The following is an 11,345-nucleotide window of genomic DNA, read 5'->3' as shown; positions in this document are numbered from 1 at the left end:
TATCATTAGTTGAAATAAGGTAAAAATTTTTATACCTCAAAAATACCTCTTTTGTTACAAGTGTAAGAAAATAAACCTGGTATACCTTAAAAATCTCCTTATCAGTCTGGTTGATTTGAAGTAAATTTTAAACAACCTCAAAACAAGCTGAAGTATATATAAATCAACCTCGTACATCTTAATTACAACCTTTACGAGGTATAATTTTTATTGCTGTTTTCTCTGCAACCTTAAATATACCTCAAATATACCTCAAAACAACCTTAATTCCTCAAAAATACCTCAAATCAACCTTAAATATACCTTAAATTTTCATAAGGGTACCCACCCACTCACTGGCCGCTGCCAGTGATGCTTGATTTCGATTATCTACTGTAAATAGTGTCTTACTAATAGTCTAATGTTGGGCACGAATATAGCAAATTAAGTATAAAAGAATCATTCATGGTAACTGCAGGAACTGAACCCGATACCTAAAAACTGAAAAGAGAACGACGGAAGGACATACTCTTCAGTCAGCACGCATTTATGTAGGTAAGTAGGTATTTTATTGATATTGCACTAGAGCTACACAATGGGCTATTGTCGACGGTCTGGGATACATCCCTGAGGATGACCCGATGCCATTGCAATTTTGATTCTCTGCAGAGGGGATGGCTCCCCTTCTTTGGTAGCCCGTCGACCTGCACATGAAGTCGATCACTTTACGATGGAACAGTTTAACGAGGGCCGATACTGCAAATCCACTGCAAATCCCTACGCATTCTGATCAAAATGATCACCCACCCGCTTACTAATCTCAGTCAGTGATGCTTGACTTCGGTTTTCTAGTGGGAACCGTGTCTTTACGATCAGTTCACAAAAGAGACTCACGCATTTATGTAAAATACTAATTACTTTGGACCAATAAGGGTCCAGTTCACCTGAACAAAATCTCTATAAATACATAAATTTTCGTGATAATGGTATTGGACCGCTTGTATTGCTTTTCCTCTGTTTCAGCTGTTTAGTCTGAATCTTTTATCATGTTTATCAAGAGTGTTCTTTTCTGCTGTTTGGCTGTTGTTTTATTGGAATATGGACTCGCAGAGGAGCTTCCGGTAAAGATTCAGCTTTGCTAAAATTCTTTTTACCCTTATAATTTGTTTTCAGTTCAGTAAAAATATGTCACTGTCAAAATTATTGTAGATAATTAAAAGGGTTCTTCTTAAAATTCAAATCTTAGTGATTGAAGTCCTAAAATCTTTAACTATTAGGCCAATTATTTTGTTCCTCTACGTTAATCAGTTTGCTTATTTTTCGATAACATTTTAGATATTAAGCTGAATATCTACAAAAATCTTCCTTTTTATAAATAAAATTTTAAAAAGCAATCTTGTTAAATTAAAATAAAGCTATTAACTTTTCATAAGGAAGAAAAAATTTTAGCTTTGCTAAGATCCTCGTAGCTTCCTAAATTGAACATGTTGTGATTTTACACTACTGCATATAAAATTCGTAGCTTATCTAACTTTCTAGAGTGTCGTGCAAATTTAATCACTGATCAGTTTTTAAATGTGGATTTAATTTGCGCAATTCTCGGAAAAAGACGTTTAGTTATAAAAAAATACTATTTTATACGAAACCAAACTTGTCGGAAAGTAACTGAATAACCCATTTTGTTTTCACTAAAGATAAACTTAAAATATTTCTGAGATTGCTTCCTAAGTCAGTAATTGTTCCTAGAAGGTATATGACAGGGGGTCAGCGACAGTACATAATTAATAAACTTAATTGGCATAAGTGTTTCAAATATATTCCTCGTTAATCGGGTTTAAACTTACTTTTAAGAAGCATTTAATAAATGAATTTAAATTTTGGGTTAAATTTTTTTCAATGCTCTAATTTGTAATTTTAAGACTAGACGTAAAGTCATTTCTCTAAATTCCTTTGTTAAGTGTTAACTTTTGTAAATATTTAGAGTAGTTTCTCGGTTTTCATATACCATGAAGAGATTTAAATTTGTCTTAAGATAAGCATATTAGAACTTTTATCTAATAATAATATCTAATAATATCTAATTTTATCTAATAGAAATAAAAACTTAATACGCGCAGCAAGATTTTAAAGATGATTAAAGTTTTTATGGTCTGTAAATGTATAACTTGACTATTTTTGGCTCAGAAGCTTCTATCAGATTATCTTTTGCAGTTTTAGCTTATTATCCTTTGTGTTTTCTTTAGTTAGTTAAACGTAAAAGTTTTGATCCTTAATAGGTTTAGTCGAGCAATTAAAAGACTGTCTCAGTGCCGTATATCTGTATTGAATAGGTTTGAGTTAACGATTTTTCGTTAACATCTGCAGATACAACATTGTTTTTTCGGGGTTAGTACATCTAAATGCCAATAAATTTCCTTTTTTTCCCCTAGATCTGTGGTTTAACGACTCCTTGCAAGTTTGAGGTTTACAATAATAGGAAAGTTGTTATAGAAGTCGTAGATGCACCGTAAGTATTTTTAATTTTATTCTAGGCTTTGCCTTCTACTATTTCTGGCTTTTCTTAAACTTTCCCTTAATTTCTGTAATTAAGAGTAACAATGTACCATCAACACTTGTAAAATTTCAAGTAACTGTACTATGTAATTTTAAAATTATTTCGCTTTTTCGTAACTTTCAATATTGAGCATTGTAATCAGTGAACTATTTTAAGTTCTTTTGAAGAATTACTTTTCAATAAACCTGTAGGGAATGGTTTAAGTTTAAAATCTCTAGAAGTTATACTACAGAATTTTCTGATCTAAAATTGTCTATAAAGCTAATATTTTAGTAATAAAGATTCAACTAGTCAGAGATAGTCCTCTATGTACTGTCCAGAGTTTAAAAACTTTTTGAAGTCTGTTTTGGCTATTTATTATAGTATCTATAGAAACTGGCTGAAATTTGCATGAATCAGTAAATAAATATTTTTATTTTATCAGTAAATAAAAATAGTTTAAAATATCAGTATGCTTTTGATTTTATTGTTGGAGGAATATAAAGAGAATTATTTAAAATTTTGTAAAGATAATGACACTATCTCCTGATATTTTTAATGAACGTTTAAGCTCAAATTTTGTTTATGTTTGAAACTATTCACATATCTCGTTGTATTGGCTCTCAATTTATGAGTAGTTAGTATTTAAAATCCTAGAACTCTGATAGTTTAAAATTTTATTTTTCTAAGGAGTTGGTTCAGAACTAGTTTCAGTTTTCCATTTTTCAAATGAATTCTATCTGCTCTTAATGATTTATCTTTCGCCAAAATATTTTGAATAACAATTTCAAACATATTCCACAAAAGATTTTATCTTAAATTGTCATATTAGTGAAAATTGTGAACTCTTTTGTGCAGCATGTTGTTAAAAAGCTGTTCAGTTTTTTAATTAAGTTCAGTTTACCAACAAATTTTTAATTGTACGGAAGTCTTAAAGTAATTTTTCACAATGTTAAGGTGGCAGGCTAGGTGTCTCTGTATATTTTGAGATTTACTAAATTTTCATTATACCTGAATCTGAAATGGAGTATTTTTAAAATCCTAATATCAATACTAAATTCAATGTTCGTTAACTACCTTTCCTTGTTGCAAAATATGAAGATTAGAATCTTTATTAATTTGAAATACTTGGTTTGAGTTTGTAAAAGCGTAGTGCGAACAATTGTTAGATCTCCGTTGTTTTATAATGTCCTACTCCAAATAATTGGACGACCTTGCCAATTCTAACATTTGGTTACTTTTTCAGATGTGTTTGCCAGGAAGGTACAATTTGTTCTTTTTCTTATGATAAAACTCAATCATCGCAGTACGTCCATTGGTGCAAACATATTCCAACCACAGTTCCCGTTCCTACTGTCTCTACGGCTGAAGCAAATGGAGAATTCTAAAAGTGTTTTTAATCAGTTTCTGCATCAATTTTACCCACGCTTTTAACTAGCTGGTTTTAAAACTTTGTATTTGTATTATGGAATTAAATGCTTTGGAAATTTATTCGTATTCTTCTATGACTTAAGTTTTAGGTCAATGTATTATTGCAGAAATCATTATGCAATTTTTCAGTGCTGAGATATTAACTCCGGCCTACGCAAATTTTAGAATGCTTGATCAGAGTTCGAGCAAGTGTTAAATCGGCGCTTCGTCATTCCCAAACTATGTTCATCGAATGCATAATATGTAATTCTATTTCTCCAATAGATGAATGATTGTTTTTAAAATTTTCTGACGAAAAGTTTCATAGTTTCACACCATTGGTCCGATTTTTGCAATTCTGCAGTCTTTTTCCAAATTAGAATTACAATATTACTAAGTGTTGTATTAGTCTATCTTGAATTATGTCGTTTGAGTTTTGCTACAATTTGAGTAAAATTACTGTAATCTATTGACATTTCTCATATGTGAAATATTTAAACTAAAAAACAAGTTTCATTTATAATTTTTAACATTTTGATTATAGCAAACAAAATTGGAAGTTTCCATTCTAGAGTTTCTCTCAAACTTCTCAGGAAAATGGGTGAAGCCTCTGATTATTTACACTTAATACCTGGTTTGTTTCGGGTTATACTAAAAAGCAAATGGTATGAAATAGTCAACTATTCTAGATACAACATGATTAAGCATTCAAATTGCAACTATAATTTTAGCTTACTCTATTTTTTTCCTTTGAAACAGTTTAGGAAATATTCTCACATGTATGTCTAAAACTTATTAAATTTTTAGTAACTACTAGTATTGACGCTCGATTAGATGCTTTCTTTGGACCGCTCTTCAATTTCTTTGGTTTGTCTTTGGTCAATTTTTTAGTTTTTGTACTCTTAACGTATTTTCATAAAATTTTAAATACTGGGCCTAATTCTAGTTTTTTTAAAAAAACTCTTAATAGTTTCAAAATTGATTACTCTAGATTCCCAGTTTTTAAGATATACACGTAGATTTTTTCATTCGAAAAACTAAAATTTGAATGAGAGGATAAGAAAATTTTCAGCACCTTTTGTATCAGTCAGAGGATGGTTGTAACTAAGATTCCTGCAAAATTTTGATAATTCGGCAGAATATTTCACGCTTACAAAACTTTCGATTTAAAGTAATCTTTCGATTAATGTTCTAAAGGTAACTTCTTTTTTTATTTTAATCTTGGTCCAATTAGTTTTGAACATTGGTAAAATTTGTTAACATCTGTTTAAAGCGGCTTTATGCTGTGCTTCGCACACTTAAAGACAAACTTTCTACTTTGTAATGGAGATAATCTTTGTTATGAATGACTGAATTAAGTTTTGCACTTCTTAAATTTTCTGTTAATATCAAAAAACTGACAAAATTTAAAAACCCTTAAAAGAATGTTTAGCAGTTCAAAACTGATATTTTTACTATAAAGCTAAGGTATTGTTTGGGAGAGTTGAAAAGTAATTAAAAATTTCATATATAATTGTCTTCATCAAGGTGAATAATGCTGTATATTACGAAAGAGTGCACATTTCATTTTTATTTGCTAACAGATTTGGATGAGAAAATTGTTTAACTGAAGTTTCTCAGATTTTCAGAAATAACTAGAATCTCAGATTTTAGAAATAATTTATATAAAATTATATTTGGTCGAATTTTGCTTGAAAATTTGGTTTTAGATTTTAGTTTCAGATTTTCAGAAGATTTGGCCCGTGTACACCTCTCATTATGATTGTACTTCTATTTTGTGTTTCAAAAATATTAAATTGACAAAATATTAATTAGTTTTGAAAAAAGATTAGGCATATTTAATATTTTCCATTCCGCATTCAATTCCCTTTTTATGTCTTTCAGTTGGCTCATTTATGTGTTGAATTAAACTTCTTTTTTATATGTTGAATTGGGGGAGGGGGACAAAGAAAAATTTATTTTTTAAGCACATACATATAAAATTCTTAGATAAGAAGTTTTTAAAGCTTCAAGACTTCTAGTTTACTTCATAAATGTTATATTTGCTTAGCCTTGACGTTAGGATTACAAATGAAGTAATCAGACTTGAAATGTACATGCTTTGTGAAGTGCATATTAAATTGATATGAGGGCAAGAAAAAAAAATGGATATCTAGATGTTAAATTAGCCTAGTTAGCACATAAAAACTCCTAACAGTGTCTATTATAGTGTAAATTTTATACTTGTTATGAATTAGTCCAATTAACATAAAATACAAATATAGCTACACTTCAGTGAACAAATACTATTCTGGTAAACACGAAGTCAAAGATTCAGTTTTAAATTCTAGTATATTTTCATGTAGTTAAATAAATAACAAAATAATAAGCATAAAAACGACTAGGTACTCTATTAGTAGAATACAAAGCTTGTCATTTTCAAAGAATGTTTGGAAAAGTTAATGTTTTTCAGAAAGTTGATTCGACATATTGAATAATATAGAAATAAAATCGTTGATTTAACTTCCTCTAGCTATCATTTTCGAACTAAAATTCGAATACTGAAACGACTGAGCAGAATAATAATAGGGGATTTTCGAATATGTATTTAAAGTAGAGCTGCATTTTATCTATTTGACTACGAGATTTCGCTTTGCAGAACTATAAATTCTTGCATATCTGAACATTTATTACATATGCCCTGGATCACGGTTATTTATTTTAGATTTTTACAATATTTACCATTCACTTTTAAATTTTTTAATGTTTAAAGTATTTTGTCTGTGGGAAATTTGACTATTTTTAAGAACTAACTATTAAATTTGAAGCCATTTTAGAGTGTTTCAGAAATGCAGTTTTGCAAATACAGCTAATCAACTTCGTAAAAAAATGCAGATAGTTATTTATGCATTTTGTTTTTATTATATACTAGCCGCCTAAGGCGGCCAGCTGTCCGCCACGCTGAAGGTTTTCACAAATAAAGTTTTTTAAAACATAGCAGGAAATCTGAAGATTAGTGGACAATTAAAGTGTTCCTGTCCAGCAATTTTGTCTTCATATCCAGTTCTGCTGCAGATGTGTTATAGCTCTTGAGGATGTTTGAAATTATATAGCTACAACGCTTAAGAAAAAAAAAACTAAAATGCTAAATACATGAAAAGAACACGAAAACGAATAAATTTTTTATGGTATCAATTTCTATTTCTATATAATTTTTTATAGTATCAAATTCTATTTCTATATCTGTTACGTCAAGCACTCAGGTATTATAATTTGATCTAGTTGTGCTTGTATCATTTTGATCTAGTTGCGCTTTCTACGTCATTTTGTTAACATCGTTTGGTTTGTTATTTAACATCATTTGGTTTGTTATTTCTAAGTTAACTTTCAAAAAATTGGCTGGCATCAGCATTTTTATTCTTTAAGTTGTTTATTTTTTCTTTTGGAATTCGTTCCTTTTTAGCGAAATGTTTTTAAACCTAATCGAATTCTTTGCCGACTGTTCTCTGTATATATAAAGAAAATAAAGTAAATATTTTTAAAGTGTTGTGAAAAGAATTTTTAGTTGTACAAAGTACTACAATATCGCTATAAAAATTATCGTCTTCGCTTAAGAAAAAAAATAGAGCGTGGAAAGAAGAAGAAAAACTTATTATAACAATTATGAACAGCGACAAATATATCAAAGCGAAGCGTTCTATTTACGTATCGAATATGTTGCCACATTTTTAATACAAAAGTTAAACTTTTCTCCACTTTAATAAATGTAAACTAATGCGAACTTTACAATTCGCGATCGCAACGAACTATAGGGGGCGTTGTTGTATGAGACGCTTACCTGCGATTTCCATATGAACCGTCATTCAGTTACTCTGGAGACGTCGTTAATGTAGCGTGTAGCATTGCAACGTTCCTTCTTTAATGTGGCTTATTAAATTTAAAAAAGAAAAATGCTTGATCTTCTTTCTTGTACAACCGAAAACAAAATGGTATCTCTTTTTATTAGAGAAGGAATATCCAAAACACATCGGAAAAATATTTGTACATTAACAGAAAAAAATATGTATATTCTTATAAGAGTTAAAACCTAATGCCCGAGAAATAGTATTACTAAATTTAATGATATAACATGAAAGGCCCATTTAAACTTTACATTCTATAGTTTTAAGAATCATATTAGTTCAAAAATTAAAATGAACAAAAAGTATACATAAGCCTCATAATTTTATGAAATTTAATTTTGTAAACAACGTTTTTTGACAACAATTTTTATCAAAAAATTTCAAGTTTCAATAAAAATTATTATTTAGAAACTAAGAAACGTAAAATAAAGAATGCTGACGAAACAAAAACAAAAAAAAAAAAAAACAATTCTTTTTTGTCGCCATTTTTAGTGCTACGAATATTCGTCTTTGGGATTTGCCAAAAACAAAACAAGATGCAATTTTATTTTTTCAGGAGGGAAATATTTGACCGAAAAATCGAAAATGTACCAATTCCCACAACATAAAACTTTATCTTGGCAAACGTACGTTTTGGAAATGTTATTTCATTTGGAATCTTATTCATCAGAGTTCATATGGCGATATGATTGTTTTGAATCTATGCTAAACTCTATATCGGCTCATTTTCCACCGAAATCCAATTAACTATTTTGATTTTAAATAAAGTGTTTTATTTTATGAACTGTCGCAAAAATTTTAAGTGTAGATTGGCGGCACTTAAAAACCGCCAAATCTGTAGCGGCGGTGGCGTTAATACATCGTAAGTACCGAATTTTTATTCCATACTTTTCTGAATCATATTATTTCAAACATTGGAATATACAAGAAGTATACATAAACACATAATGTTATACCATTTAATTTTTCAAAAGTATTTTGAGAACAATTTTTATCAAAAAATTATAAACTAAAAAACGGAAAATAAAGAATTCTTAGGATAAAAAAAACGATTTTAAGAATTATTAACATTTAAATAAAAACTTTCATATTGTTTCTTTTTTTATTATTCTTATAGTTCTTAATCAGACGTAAAAAACCATTCTGTAGAGAACCATCATCAAATGAAAAAAAAAATATTTACAAGCAAATTTTTTATTGTAAAAATCATTGCACTTACCTGATTTATGATTCCCGGAGAATTCCAAAATGATAAGTTCCTTGTTTGAAAACTTTATTCTCAAATAATAGATACATAGTTTATACCTTCATTACTTTTAGATAACATACTACACAGCAAAATTTTATAATTGATATGAATTTGAATATGTAGCTAAAAACAGAATAGCTGAATTCTAGTTGAACTTATTCTTTCAAAATTAAAAAAAAACTTACCAAGAAAACGATTTAAATTAATTAAGAATCAGCACAAATGGCACTATTTCAAGTAACTTGGATAATTTTTTATTGTTGTTTTCCGAATTATATGGATACAGAAATATATACTATTCTATAACGAAGAAGAATATGCTATAATTATTACAATTCTGTATGTTCTGAATTCATATTTATTCACTGGAATGACGAAAGCAATGTTGACTTCACTTTAATTCGTAATGAATTGAAGACAGAAGAAATGCATTTTACCTTAATACACACATCTGTAACAGTATCCGAAATCGGAAGTCATCAGTTGCAAGTTTGTTGATAATAGAAATTAAAAATTATTGAGGAATTTTTCTTCAAATGTTTGGCGTGTTCTGTTCCTGAAAGATTTACTAATATTCTGGAGATTTTTTCAAGTTCTTCGGCCTTTTCCTTAGGGAAATTTTGTTTCTTATTTGCTGCTAAAAAATGGCGTCTGATTCAGTCAATGACTTTGATGGAACTAAATGAAAACGTGATAAATTAATGTCCAATATTTACAGGCTCCCGCTAGACGGCGTACTCGAGCGTTGCGATCGCGAATTAAATTATTAATTACTTCGTATATTATTGGTTTAAGTTGTCGAAAATTAATATTTAATTGTGAGGTTTGCATTAGCATACATTTATAAGAGTGGGGAAAAGTATATGCATTTTTTAATAGTTTTTTGAATATGGCTCTTTGAAGACGAAAAAGCAGACGAAAAGCATAGACTTACAAAATGACTGATAACTAAATAACTAATCAAAATTTTTGAAAAAGAAAAAAAATACTTCTTCATTATGTCAAAACACAATTATGGGCCGAGTTTCGTGCCCGGGCGAGGCTTCTGGGGCGATATATTGTGATTACAGACACACACACACACACACAGCCGCTTTTATTATTATGTATAGATTATAATTTTTGCCCTATACAAGGGTGAAGAAAACGAAACGAGAGCACAAACTTCATATATCAGACTGAGAAAAGAATACAAAAAAATTTACCTTTGACATTGAGATCCTTAAATATCTGTTTTTTCACTTTAAAATAGTATATATGTGGGAACGTATGCGTGATATTTTAAATTAAGGATATATTTAAAAAGTTCCATTGTTGTAAAAATATAATTTGCCATTCGATGGAAATATACTTTAAAATTGCTTAAATGAAATTTGCTTGTGCACACATGAAAAATTAACTAAGCTTTTAAAAGCTTTGATATGACTATGATTTCATCATTTAGACTAAGAAATAAAGCCTATTTGTATTTTAATGATTAAATAAGTAGAAAAAATATAAAAATTTTGTATTAACAAATATTTAAAATTTGCTTCCTTTACCATAAAGTCTTTTTTTAAAGCCATTTTTTTGTGGTGAGTTAAATAAGTTTTCAAGAATGTTTCGCTTGTAGAATAAGAACATTGTGAAATGTGAGACTAGTTATAATCTGCAATTTTAATATAAATGCTAACTTCCGGTTTAGTATTCTCGATATTCTTAATAAATGGTAATATTTTTGATCAGCACAGTGCCAAGTAGAAACATAAACAATTATTTAAAAAGAATTCATAGATTATATGTTTAAAGACCAAAAAAGAAATAAGTTACCAAAGCATTATCCAGAAAGTTAGGTGCAATCATTAAAAAACAGCTGTAATAACTATAGTATTTGATAAATAATGTAAAGTTAAAATAACAACGTGAGTAAAAAATTAAAATTGCAAGTAATTTGAATAAAAGTGGTACAAGTTAAATAGAAGAAAATGTCAACAAGTTAAAAGGAAAAAATCGTAACATTTGTTAATTTTTTCAGGAAACTGATTAATCGTGACTGTTTTGGAATTACTTTTTTACATACATGCATGCATATTTCGCTTCATTCCGAATTGGAGCATAAACTTTTATCGTAGCTCTCTCTCTATCTCACTCTATTTATGGACAGATATTTTGCTTCTCTCTATTTCTTTGTTATTATTTTCAATTCACTTAGAATAGTCCTGATGTAAGTATTTTTAGGTCTTCCTTTTTACTGTTACCTTTTTCTATTTTAAATTTTTCAGGTTTACGTAGAACGTGACCAATCCATTTGCAT

At 28.9% G+C, this 11,345-nt stretch overlaps 1 long non-coding RNA gene across 1 annotated transcript; it reads left to right on the top strand.

Annotated features, from left to right (window-relative positions):
- The first annotated feature begins 943 nt into the window (after positions 1–943).
- LOC147814206 (uncharacterized) lies at positions 944–4,003 on the top strand. The gene is made up of 3 exons (XR_015432712.1): positions 944–1,100; positions 2,409–2,485; positions 3,759–4,003. It is a non-coding gene; the product is annotated as an uncharacterized LOC147814206 (long non-coding RNA).
- Positions 4,004–11,345: the final 7,342 nt, after the last annotated feature.

The sequence above is a fragment of the Parasteatoda tepidariorum genome, chromosome 3, assembly GCF_982258835.1.
Source record: "Parasteatoda tepidariorum strain Cologne lab strain chromosome 3, Ptep-v5.0, whole genome shotgun sequence".
Classification (NCBI taxonomy): Eukaryota; Metazoa; Arthropoda; class Arachnida; order Araneae; family Theridiidae; genus Parasteatoda; species Parasteatoda tepidariorum.
Note: the sequence above shows the minus strand (reverse complement) of the source record. Positions and strands in the feature narration are given on the sequence as shown.